At 39.8% G+C, this 13,105-nt stretch overlaps 1 long non-coding RNA gene across 1 annotated transcript in view; it reads left to right on the top strand.

The window, feature by feature from the left end:
* The window catches only part of LOC150064351 (uncharacterized), an 89,684-nt gene that overhangs the window by 51,432 nt on the left and 25,147 nt on the right, over positions 1 to 13,105 (top strand). The window contains exon 2 of the long non-coding RNA XR_016535154.1: positions 2,392 to 2,488. This is a non-coding gene — a long non-coding RNA (uncharacterized LOC150064351). The remainder of the gene's footprint in view (positions 1 to 2,391; positions 2,489 to 13,105) is intronic.

The following is a 13,105-nucleotide window of genomic DNA, read 5'->3' as shown; positions in this document are numbered from 1 at the left end:
TAGGTATGAGCCACAGACACTCAGCTTGTTTTGTGTTTTTGAGGCTGGGTTTTGCTATACAGTAGATATTGGCCTGGGACTACTCTATGCTTAGCCCAGGCTGCCCTTAATCCCATCATCCTCCTGTTTGGTTTCCTAAGTACTGTATTACAGGAATAATTAGTTAAAAAATTTTAGGACCAGAGTCTGCCAAATTGAAGTAGCATCATTGTTTACAAATTGCTGAACACCAGTGCCTTATACCTGCAATCCTAACTACTCAGGGAGGCTAAGGTCTGAGAAGTACAGTTGGAAGCTAGCCTGGGTAGGAAGGCCTGTTAGAATCCTTTTTTTTTTTGACTTTGAAAGATATTTTAAAATTTAATATTTTGAAATATTTAAAGGAATTTAGAAAAATAACATCTCTACACATCATTAATAACAAAATGAATCAATATAAAATATTTCTAGAGGGGCCCGGGAGTTTGGCCTAGCGGTTAAAGTGCTTGCCTAGCATGCACAAAGACCCGGGTTCGATTCCTCGGTATCCCACATACACAACCAAACCGGAAAAGTGGCAGAGACGAGACTGCGATGGCGACAGAGAGCGAAAGAAGCGAGCTGAGCTGAAGTGAACAGAGCCCAACTGAGTGGTGGCCAGAGCGAGCAGGACCGGAGCGTGCGGGAGCGAACCGAGCCAGAGCCAGCGAGGCCGGAGCGAGCGGGGCCAGAGCGAGAAGGGGCCGGAGCGAGCAGAGCCAGGAGCAAGCCAGAGCTGGCCGGGCCGGAGCGAGCGGGCCAGAGCAAGCCAGGGCCGGAGCGAGCGGGGCCAGGAGCGTGTGGGAGCGACCCGGGCCGGAGCGAGCGGGGCCAGAGCAAGCCAGGAGCAGGGCCGGGCCGGAGCGAGCGGGGCCAAGAGCAAGCTGGAGCGAGCCGGGCGGAAGCAAGCGGGGCCAGAGCGAGCGGGGCCGGAGCGAGCAGGGCCGGAGCGAGCGGGGCCGGAGCGAGCGGGGCCTGAGCTAGAAAGAGGGGCCTAGCCGGGCCGGAGCGAGCGGGCCCAGAAAGAGAAAGGGGCCAAAAATAAAAAAAAAATAAAAAAAAAATATTTCTAGATAACAGTTCGTTTGAAAGGATATTTCAAACTACTTAAACAGAATAGATACTAGTTCTTATTTTTACAGCATTTAATAGCATTGTTACTCTTTTTATGTAACAGTGAAAATAAGAAAACAAGTCCACTACATCTGGGCAGATCCATAAGTACAACGTAGGGCTATGATCACACATAAAAATTAAATTAAATAAGAGCTAATATTTATATATATGTACATACATCAATATATGCATATATAATTATATGTACCTGATGTTGTTCATTTATTAGAATCTTATCTCCAATTAGCCAACAAAAAGTGAGAAGTGGAGGTGTGATTCAAGTGATAGAGCACTAGCCTTGAGTGGAAAAGCTAAGGAACAGCATCTAGGTCCTGAGTTCAAGCCCCAATACCTGCACACCCACATGCACACAAATTACTCTCTACTGCTGGTTTCATAAGCAACAGATGTTTACTTTTTTGTTATTGTTGTTGGTTGTGGGGCCTGAACTCTGGGCCTGGGCACTGTCCCTGAGCTCTTCAGCTCAAGGCTAGCGCCCTACCACTTGAGCCACAGCACCACCTCCAGTTTTCTGGTGGTTAACTGGAGATAAGAATTTCCCAGACTTTTGTGCTTGGGCTGGCTTTGAATCACGATCTTCAGCTCTCAGCCTCCTGAGTAGCTAGCATTACAGGTGTGAACCACTGGTGCCTGACTATTTTAATGTTTTTACCAAATATATATTTATTATACACAGGTGTCATTATATTTAATAATATATACATTATATTTAATACCATGTAATTTTATATAATATACAATATATATAGTATATATATAGTATATATACATATAATATACTATACAAATTTGTTACAATGTAATACATGTAGTTTATTAGGAAGATTGGTGGATCAACTAGACAACCTCTGCATGAAAGAATGTTAAAGAAGGAAGGTATTGGTTGGTAGCTCATGTCTGTAATCCTAGCTACTCAGGAGGTTGAGATCCAAGGATCATGGTTTAAAGCTAGCCATGGTAGGAAAGCCCGTGAGACTCTTACCTTCAATTAACTATCAGAAAACTGGAAGTGGCTCTGTGGTTCAAAGTGGTAAAACACTAGCCTTGAGTAAAAGATCTCAGGACAGTACCAGGACTTGAGTTCAAGCACCATGACCACCCTAAAAAATCAATAAAAAGAATGTTGAAAAGATTCAGATATTGTATGGCTTGCTGTATGATCAATAATAGATCCTGCTGCAAGGGGCAGTAAATCTTTTCAGGAAGTCTAAAGGTTTCTGTACTTTTATACACTAGGGATTGGATTGAGGAAGATAAAAGCAGGAGAGGACTAAATACAATGAATGAAAAGGAGAGTCACCCTGTGATTGCAAAGCTGTGTTTTCATTATGAGGTATGTACATTTGCCCTTTCTTCTTCATACATGCAAAATTTTCTTGATGGCAACCTAGAAAGATGAACCAGTAAAAATGTGAAAATTATTATTTTTGTAAGAACCAAGTAATTTCTACAAATATGTGCACACTAACTTGGTGTGATTATGTGCCTTTAGGAATAAAATTAATACTGTTGTAGCTACCATCAGTATTATTAATCCTATTAGCACTACAGGTAGCATTTATGACCATGTGCAAGGCATTTTTCTGAGTGCTTTCTGAGCATATGTTTAGTCCCTACCATAACCTTGAGGTGGGATTTTTTTTAAAGAAATGAAAGTGATATGTAAGTATATATATATATATATATATTATTTTTTTTGGATCTTGTCTCAGGGCTTGAACTCAGGGTCTGAGTGCTGTCCCTGAGCTTTTGTGTTCAAGGCTAACACTTTACCACTTGAACTGTATCCACAAGTCTGGCTTTTTTGGTGCTTAATTGGACAAAAGAGTCTGACAGACTTGGCTGATTTTGAACTGCGATCCTCAGATCTCAGCCTCCTGAGTAGCTAGGATTACAGACTGGAGTCACTAGCACCTGGCATAAGTTTGTATGGCTTCTATGTGATGGAGTGAACATACATCATCTCAAAGGCTGCTTCTTCTTGGTGAAATGCTGTGGTCCTTTTCCATCCTGTTTTACAGATGAGGAAAATATGGGGAGGTTCAGGAACTTGTCTAGCTTCTACAGTTACTAGACTGGAGACTGCATAGCACCAGACCTGGTTTGACTCTCGACCACAGTGTTCTACACCCCTTTGCTAAATGGCCGTCTCATGCCTTCTCACATGATTGGTTCTTAACAAACTAGCCATCGTTCAACGAACAAACAATAGGCATGATTAAATCAAACCTCCTATCACAGCTAAAATTCTGTGCAAAGAAAATAAATGACTACTTGAATTGCATTCTAGACAATCCTGGAGGATATTTCTCAGACTCTCTACTTTGAGGAGTGGCAACTGCCAAAGAAAATGTATGGGTTTGCAACTTATTTTGAGTTCCAAGGGAAGCAGTAGAATTATTGATGTGGTTACACATTTTTTTTTCCGAACAGATGACTTAGATAATGAGAGACTCCTGATAAAGAGATTTAAAAGCTAAAAATACCAATTGTGCCTTTCACAAACCTCCCGTGGGCGGGAGCAATATCTGCCTGCCTCACTCACTCAATTCCAGATGGCTGCCGACATGGAAACGAGGAGTAATGGTGGCTTGTTAGGGGAAGAAAGGCTGCTGGCAGTTAAGTGAAGCTGAAAAATGGAGGAGCATGCCCATTAAAAATAATATTAGGGCTTCTATAGTCACAGAAGGGTTATTTTCATTTGAGTCTGGAAAAGGGCAAGAGATTGCTGTACTTATGAGCCATTCCAAGAAGCCAGAAATTAATTTTCAAAAGTATAAGCTCTAGAGCTCTTAGGTCAGAAATGTTTATTCTGTCTCATGTTAGGCAGGCTTGAGATGTCATTTGAACAAAAATAAAGTAAGGCTTCATCCTGTTAGAATTTCTTTTCCATTTGCAATTTCTATATGCCCAGAGGAAGATTTATTTCTGACAAATGAGTGATAATATCTGAAGTCATTAGTAATGATAGTCTAACACCCTGCAATGCTTCTTGGAAAACAGAAATTTAATTAGATATTCTTCCTTCTGTAGTTAGGGCTGGAATTTGCTACCCCAAATCCCTTGTCTGGCTTTCCGTAACAACACTCACACTACATAGTACCTCTAAATGGTAACTGGCTCCCCTCAGGGAAAATCCATCTTTTTGTTAGAGGTGTTTTTGTTATTGCTACCCCCTCACTTCCATAGATCTTTGAGTATCATCATAAAAAGTATTTTTAATTTTGATATATTCCTATTATATACATACATATGTATATATATGGGGTATATAACACTTGTGATATATATAACAATATAGAATGACTAAATTGAGCTAATTAGCATATTTATTACTTTCCATACTTATCGTTGGTGAGAACATTTTTGTTTTATTTTGTTTTGTACTGATAGTGAGGCTTATTCTTACGGCTTTGTGCTCTTGCTTAATTTTTTTTTTTTTTTGCAAGTGCTCAGGGGTCTGAGCACTGTCCTTGGGCTTTCTCAAGATTAGAGCTCTACCACTTGAGCTACAACACCACTTCCAGCTTTTTTCTATGGATGTGGTACTGAGAACTCAAACCCAGTCTCCATGCATGCTAGGTAAGCACTCTACCACTAGGCCAAACTCCCGGCCCTCTTGCTTAATTTTTCTGTTTGAGATTGGTGCTCTATCATTTGATCCACAGCACCACTTTTTTTTGGTTAGTTAATTGGAGGTAACAAGATCTCTCAGATTTGTCTGCCTGGGCTGGTTTTGAACCTTGACCCTCAGCTTCTTGAATAGCTAGTAAGTTATCAACAATAAAGAGATTCCACAGGCAAATACATGTAGCAAGTATGTATCCCAGGGCCCAGAAGAGTTGTATAGAGAGATCTCTTTAGGAAATCTGTAGCAGCTCCATGTAAACTTCCTGTCTGAGTCTGGGAGGAACAAGTTCCAGTGTCTTCTCTACAGGGCTAATACTTGTTTCTGTCCTGTAAAGCTCAATTTATTGGAACTTTCCTCTGCCCCAAGTCCCTCTTGCTTTTCCAGAGCTCTGAGACATTCCTTGACATTAGCAATCCCATGAGCTGAGCCATAGCACTCTCCCAGGTATATCACTAAACCCAGTCCCGAGTCACAGATGCTTTACCCATACAGATAGGTTTACAGAGCCTGTGATACTCACACACACCAGCAACTGAGTGCCAGGATAGTCCCCAAAGCCCTGAGTCCACCCTAGCCTTCTGAGTTCCTTCCTCAGGTCAGCTAACACTATAATAGCAAGATATCTGTTGTACAGTGCGCTGAGGGAGGAAGTGGCCCTTGAGCTGCAAGATGAAGGTAGAAATCACCTTTGGTGACTCCCATGAGTCTTTTTAAGGGGCTTGTGTGTTCAGTTCCTTCTCCATCATTTGGGCTCTTTGACTGTCTGTCCTGTCCTGGGTCCTGTTCTCTGCTGCTTGTCAGTGATAAGTGAGAACTCCACGGAGCCCTTACTGTTCTCCAACTTTTTGTCAACAGGGAACCGAGCTGAGTACACAGAACTATCTGGTGGGTGAATGCCTGAGTGCCTCTGGGGTACTTCCAGGTGCTGATGAGGTCTCTGGACCCCAGCCCCATCGGTCTGGCTTTGGGAAGGGAGTAGTGAAAGGAAGCCACAGGCTTTAAAAAAAAAAAACAAAAACATTTTTTGGGGGCTGGGAGTTTGGCCTAGTGGTAGAGTGCTTGCCTAGCATGCCTAAAGACCCAGATTTGATTCCTTGGTACCACATACATAGAAAAAAAAAGCCAGAAGTGGTGTTGAGGCTCAAATGGTAGAGCTCTAGCCTTGAGAAAGTCCACGGACATTGCTCAGGCCCTGAGTGCAAGCCCAGAACTGGCAAAAAAAAATCTTTTGGCACACTGCTTGAAAGGGGACCTCTTCCTTTATCATTTTTTAAGCGTCTAGTCCAAAGCCTGATTCAGAGCTGGCTTTGTGGACTCTTCCATCCTTGATAAGTGAGAGAAAACTGCAACCCCAAGAGAACAAACACACCTGTAAATCTAGGGAGCAGAGAGTTGGGAATCCTTGGAGTGCACATAGCTGTCGGCTTGAGCCTCTTGGAAGACAAGGCAGTGAGCAAGAAAAGACTGAAGTTGCTCTGTGTTAGCAGATCTGGGGGATTTTCAGTTTGGCCAACTAACTTCTTCTTACTACACTCAGCTGACCCTAGAAATGCTTGGCTTAACTGCAGGGCTGTATCAATTACAGTAATTTACATGAATTATTTACCAATTATCCTTAATTACCAGGCTGCACGATAATGATTATGCATATCATCAAATGTGTGCCAGATCAACTTGGTTGTAAGATTTATTTGATTGCAATGCTAATCATCACGCACATCTGCTTAATCTTCTTTGTGAGTTGCTCACACGCTATGGATATTTTCTCACACCTTGAAAACAATGGTGCTAAGGGAAGAAGGCATTTGCTATTCACCGATGGGTTGAAAGAAGAGAGAAAGGTAAATAATGGTAAGATTTGTATCTGCTGCCAGCCCCATAAATCTTGATGATTAGTTTTGAAGATTAAGTGAGACCAACTGGACTTGATTAGACTGTAAGCTTCTGCCCTTGAGGTCAGGGACTTGAGTTGCATTCACCTTTTTACTTTAGCTTCCAACACATTTCTATTTTAGCTTCAATACTTGTTGACTTGAACTGAAGTTGAAATAATAATAGGATTCCTTTTCAGCTAGAAATATTATTACTGAGTATCATAAAATAATATGCTGAGACAGTTTCTTCCATTACTGAGAAAGCTTATAAGATCACGTCCATGGGACTTTATTACATATTAACACTGGACATTATACATGAAACACGAGCAAAAATATTACACGCAGAGTGAAAGCACATGCTTTGAGTTTATGACATCTGTGACCCATATCACTGTGCAGAATTAACATCTCATTTCCTCAGAAAGGGAGTTGAGCTCATTAATTGCTTAAATACACACAGCAATGTGCTAGACTATCATTAATGTGAAAGCTATAAGTTGGCAACATTAAGCAATGCTTGCTTGCTACATTGTTAGTGAAATTGTTATTCTTCCCAAAATAGCATTTTCCCCCATGGTATAACTCACAAATACAATTCAGATCTTCATATAGTGAGGGTCGAATCTTCTTTTCATACCACATCCCTGGGCATTTTCCAAGGGTAAGTATTTTCAATAGTTGGATTTTGATTCCTTTTAGAAAGCATCTATGCATATATTTGAATATATGTAGCTTTGTGTGAAGATTAGGTAATTAGGTAATGAAGAAATACAAAAAATATAATGAGGCCAGGGGTTTGGTCTAGTGGTAAAGTGCTTGTCTGGCATGCACAAAGACCCAGGTTCGATTCCTCGGTACCACATACATAGAAAAAAAAGCTGGAAGTGGTGCTGAGGCTCAACTGGTGGAGTTCTAGTTTTGAGAAAGTCCAAACACAGTGCTCAGGCCCTGAGCCCAGGACTGGCAAAAAAAAAAAGTATAATGAAACTGTTCACTGATAGCTCACATTTGTAATACTAGCAACTCAGGAGGGTGAGATAGGAGAATCATAGTTCAAAACCAGCCTGGGCAGAAAAGTTGTGAGGCTCTACAGCCAAAATAATCAGCACAAAGATGAGCTAGAGGCCTGGCTCAAGTGGTAGAGTTGCAATGAGGAGTAAGCAAAAGTTCTGAGTTTAAACCCAAGTAGTGACAAAAAATAACGTATGATGGGAATGTTAAGCATATACATTCTATGCTCTCGTTCCATGAACAAAGCCAGTAGAGTTGAAGCTTCATTCTCATTTCTCCCTGAAAGGCAACTGGGCTTCTGAGGCTGATTCTTATACTCAGTCTTTTACTTTATGCAACATATGGTAATGCTTTTTAACAGTGTATTTAAGGAATCTTATTGTCCATATATTTTAGCCATGTGACTGTCCACTCAGTGCTATAAGATTCAGCATGTAAATATTTATAATAGACCTTATTAATTTTCACAGTTACATGGTCTTCTTAATATGAATCAATATATCACAACTTATATATTATAGTTCTTTAATTTGTTTTTTTTTTTGGCCAGTCCTGGGCTTGGGCTCAGGGCCTGAGCACTGGCCTTGGACTTTCTCAATGCTTAGCACTCTACCACTTGAGCCTCAGCACCACTTCCAGCTTTTTTCTATGTATATGGTGCCGAGGAATCGAACACAGGTTTTCGTGCATGCTAGGCAAGCTAGGAAACCATCCCATTAAAAGATGGGCCAAAGACTTAAAGAGTGTCTTCTCTGAAGAAGAAATAAAAATGGCCTATAGACACATGAATAAATGCTCGACATCTCTGGTCATAAAAGAAGTGCAAATCAGAACAACTCTAAGATTCTACCTCACTCCAGTTAGAATGGCCAGGATCAGGAAAACGAATAATAACAGATGCTGGAGAGGATGTGAACAGCAGGGATCCCTACTACACTGTTGGTGAAAGTGCAAACTCGTTCAACCACTATGGAAAGCAGGATGGCAGTTCCTCAAAAGGCTAAACATAGAGCTCCCCTCTGACCCAGCAATTCCACTACTTGGCATTTACCCAATCATCCAGAAACAAGGGCATACTAAATCCACCACCACAACAATGTTCATTGCAGCACTATTCACCATAGCAAAGATATGGAACCAACCCAGATACCCCTCAGTTGATGAGTGGATCAACAAGTTGTGGTATTTGTACACAATGGAATTCTATGCTGCTGTCAGAAAGAATGACATCACCCCATTTGTAAGCAAATGGAAAGACTTAGAAAAAATCATATTAAGTGAAGTAAGGCAGACTCAAAGGAACATAGGCTCAATGGTTTCCCTCATTTGTCATAATCAGTAGAAACCTTGGGCTCTCCTAGCAGAGAGTCACAACAGAACAAAATCTAGAGACATTAGGCCAAATAGTATGACACTAAATGTAAGGACCTCCAGGATAAGGAAACAAAAGCCATATAATGAGTGACTGTTGTCCTTAATGTACTATCTTATCTCTCATCTCTTTTACTGTCCCTTGGCTATTTCATATTGTTACAATATTTCACCTTGTTATCTGATATATTTTATATGTGCTTAATTTGTTATTTGAAATTAATAGGGAAGGGGGGAAATCAAGATAAGCGGGGAGAGGGTGGGAGGGAAATGGGGACCATGTCACGAGAAAGGGTATCAATATTTGTGAAGTTATGCAACTTCTATCTGGTGAATATAATGTAACCCTTCTATTAATCACAATAAAAATTATAAAAAATAAATAAAGAAGTTTAAAAAAAAAGATGAGTGGGGAGAGGGTGGGAGGGAAATAGGGACCATGTCGTGTGAAAGGGTATCAATGTTTGTGATGTTATGCACCTTTTATCGGTGAATATAATGTAAAAAATGAAAAAAAGAAGCGTCTCAGGTCCTTTTGTGCCTGGCTGGCTTTGAACCTTGATCCTCAGGTCTGAGCCTCCTGAGTAGCTAGGATTACAAGTGTGAGCCACCGCTCCAGCTGTCTTTAATTTTTGTACTGTGGTATTAGCACATCTCCTGATGTAAGTGTGTGTGTGTTTCTCTAGGGTATATTTCCAGGAATGAATTAAATTGCTCAGTTATATGATATTCCTAGATATTGCTAAATTGTTCCCCAACACGAGTATTGATATTCCCTTTTTTTTCTGGTACGAGGGCTTGAACTCAGGGCCACATACTTGCTGGTCTCTTGAACCATGCTTCTGGTTATTTTGGAGATGGAAATCAGCCCAGGAAGAAAAGTCCCCGAGACTCCAGCTGAGGGCCTCTGGTCTTAGTCTCCTGAGCATCTAGAATTCTAGCTATGAACCACTGGTATGTGACTGCTATCTGTTTAAGATTTATTTATTGATGTATTAGGATTTGAGTTTAGGATTATGAGATTTCAAGGTAATACCTCTTCCCTTAAAATTTATTTTTTAAACAATGAAAAGGATTTATTTTAGAGTGATTTTATTATGCACACACATGAGAGGGATAAGTTTAGGAGTTGTATTGATTTAGACATCAATATTGATTTCTTTTAGAAGGTGTGATTCTGTAAAGAAATGGATGTAGAGTTTGAACTCAGGACCTCTACTTCAAGCTCTGTGAACTTACTCTTGCTTCATATTCTGTCTCTTTTTTTTTTTTTTTACTTTAAGGCATCTTGTCTCCTTGTATATGAAATCTGAGGATAAACCAAAATGTGCCTCCACCTGTAGCTTGAGTCATATTACATGTGATTATAAAAATGATTTTTATGCATCCTTTCTTCCCTGGTAATGGAATGCCTCAAAGAGGCTTATTGGCGTTTGAGGGACTAGCAGAAGTAGGACGACCCAGCTCACATTCCTCTGAGCTTCCTCTGAAGCTACACTTAATAACTAGGAAGAGTTCTTGGGCCTTCCTTGAAGCAGGACTTCTTGGTGAAGAAGACTCTTCCATGAGGAGGGCCTTGCGTCTATCTCGAGAAAGCAACGTTATTACCAAACACAGGGACGCCACTTGTCTTCTATGTCCTCCTTTAGTTCATTGCCATCAGATCATATCTGTCCCTTTGTCAAATTATTTTTTTCTAAAGCTAGCCATTTCTTCATAAATCCCAGGACAGAAATATAGACAGGTTTACCATTTCTTCAGGTTTTCATTTCCTTATGAAGGATTCCATTCATAGAAAAACTTATACTAGACAGTCATGGACTAAGTGTATCTGAGTGCTGTCCCTGAACTTTTTTACTCAAGGCTAGTACTCTACCACTGCACCATCTCTGGCTTCTTTTTCCTCTTTGAGTGGTTAATTGGAAGTAAAAGTTATGGACTTTCCTGTTTGAGCTGGGTTTGAACTGCAGTTCTCAGATCTCAGCCTCCCAAGTAGCTAGGATTATAGGCACAATCTACCAGTGCCTGTCCATATGTTCTTTTATTATTAATCTGTTCATGTTACAAGAGCCTCATCTATGAAACTAGAGTAGGTTTCTTTCTTTCCACATTGTAATGGCACATTCATTCCCTTCCCTTTTCCTTCTCTGCCTTCTAAACTTTAACTCTATTTTTTGAGACCTCATCTAACCTTCCCTCTAGACTTGTTTGCTCACCGGATGAACCACCCACCATTTCCTTGGTGGGTAGCCTTCCAGTTTTTTGTGGGGACATTTTTTTTGAGACTATTATATCTTATTTCACATCCAACTTTAACATACTAAGTTTAGCATCATTGATGATTACTGCCTAAAATAGTTGTTATTGTGGTTGTTAATTAGAAATGCATCATCTATTTAACTTCAAAATAACCCCCACAAATATATTTGTTATTGTTATTATTATGATTATGTGTATAGACATGTAGCAAGAAAATTAATAGATATGAAGGGCTGTTTGTTATCAGCCTCCAAATTCAAACTCAGTTTATTAAAATAAACAAACACAAACAACCAAAAGTTGAACAAAAGACCCACCAAGCTCACTAAAATGAGGCAAATCCACAACTGTAATGGGCTAAGCATCCAAGAATAAAAGTTGTTCTCAAAATAAGATATACCAATTGCTACCAGGTAGATTAAAAAATGCTCAGCATTAAAAATACCTATTAGAATGTGAGATGATTATTATGTGAGACTAGAATGGCTATTATAAAAAAGATGACAAATAACATGTGTTAGCTAGTATGTGGAGGAAAGAGAATCCTTGAACAACATAAGTAGGAATGTAGACAAATACAGTGGGAGACTTCTCAAAAAATCAAAAGAACTGTTCTATGATCCAGCAATCCCATTCCTGACTCTCTGTTCAGGGATGTGAAATCAGTATGTCTATGCCCACTGACATATTTACCTGAGGAAAAATAGTGCCAGTGCATGGTATTAACATAAGAATCCATCAAGAATGGATGGATAAAGAACATTTATTACACACACACACACACACACACACACACATACACACACACAGTGAAACTTGTATTGCTGTACTAAGCAAAACAAATCAGGCAGAGAAAGATAGATATTATGTGATTTCACTTAAAAAAATCAGACTCAAAGTAAATTGTAGTTCCAAAAGGGAGGGGTTGGGAGGACAGGGGAAAAATTGGTCCAAGACACAAAGTCTCAGGAGGTCTACCAGAAGTTAGATCCATTGTACATGGTTTTGACTATAATTAGCAACAAGTATTGTATATTTGAAAATTGCTTAGAGGAGATTGTCAATATTCTTGTCACAAAAAATAAGTATGTGAGACAAAAATATGTATTAATTAACTTGAGTTAGCTTTTTCACAAAATATGCATATATCAAAACATCATGATTTATACCAGAAAGATATATAAATTTTTAGTTGTCAATTGAAAAACCAGTAAAGGAAGAAACACTGAAGTTTTATTCATCTCTAAGCAGATGATCCTATGAATTTTGAAAATACATATAAACCTTAGACTGTACAATTAATTAATTAATTCATTTACTGGTGCCAGTCCTGGGATGGGTGCTCAGGGCCTTGGCATTGTCCCTCAGGTTTTTTTTTCTCTCTCTCTAGGCTAACACTCTACCACTTGAACCACAGCTCCACTTTCAGCTTCTTCTTTTTCTTTTCTTTCTTCTTTTTTTTTGTTGTTGGTGGCGGTGGTGTTTAATTGGAGATAAAGTTGTTTTGGGCTTTCCTGCCTGGATTGACTTCGAACCTCCTTCTTCAGATTTCAGTCTCCTGAATAGCTAGGATTACAGATGCCAGCCACTAGTGCCGTTATTAAGTGCAGTTATTCTGCACTTAAAAAAAGAAGCTCAATGCAGAGTAAAACTTTCCTGACAACTTGTACTGTATTTACTGAAGCTGCAGAGCCTCTTTTAAGAGGTATTCCACAGGTTGAAGGCTTGAGGGCAGCTTCTGCACTAAAGAATCTAACTGAAGGAAGGACCAGTTGATGTTCTTTGTAACAGGACCTTGTCT

This window comes from Megascapheus bottae, chromosome 4 (genome assembly GCF_031878675.1).
Source record: "Megascapheus bottae isolate mThoBot1 chromosome 4, mThoBot2.hap1, whole genome shotgun sequence".
In the NCBI taxonomy this organism is placed as follows: Eukaryota; Metazoa; Chordata; class Mammalia; order Rodentia; family Geomyidae; genus Megascapheus; species Megascapheus bottae.
The sequence above is the reverse complement of the archived record's forward strand: the minus strand, read 5'-3'. Positions and strand labels throughout refer to the sequence as shown.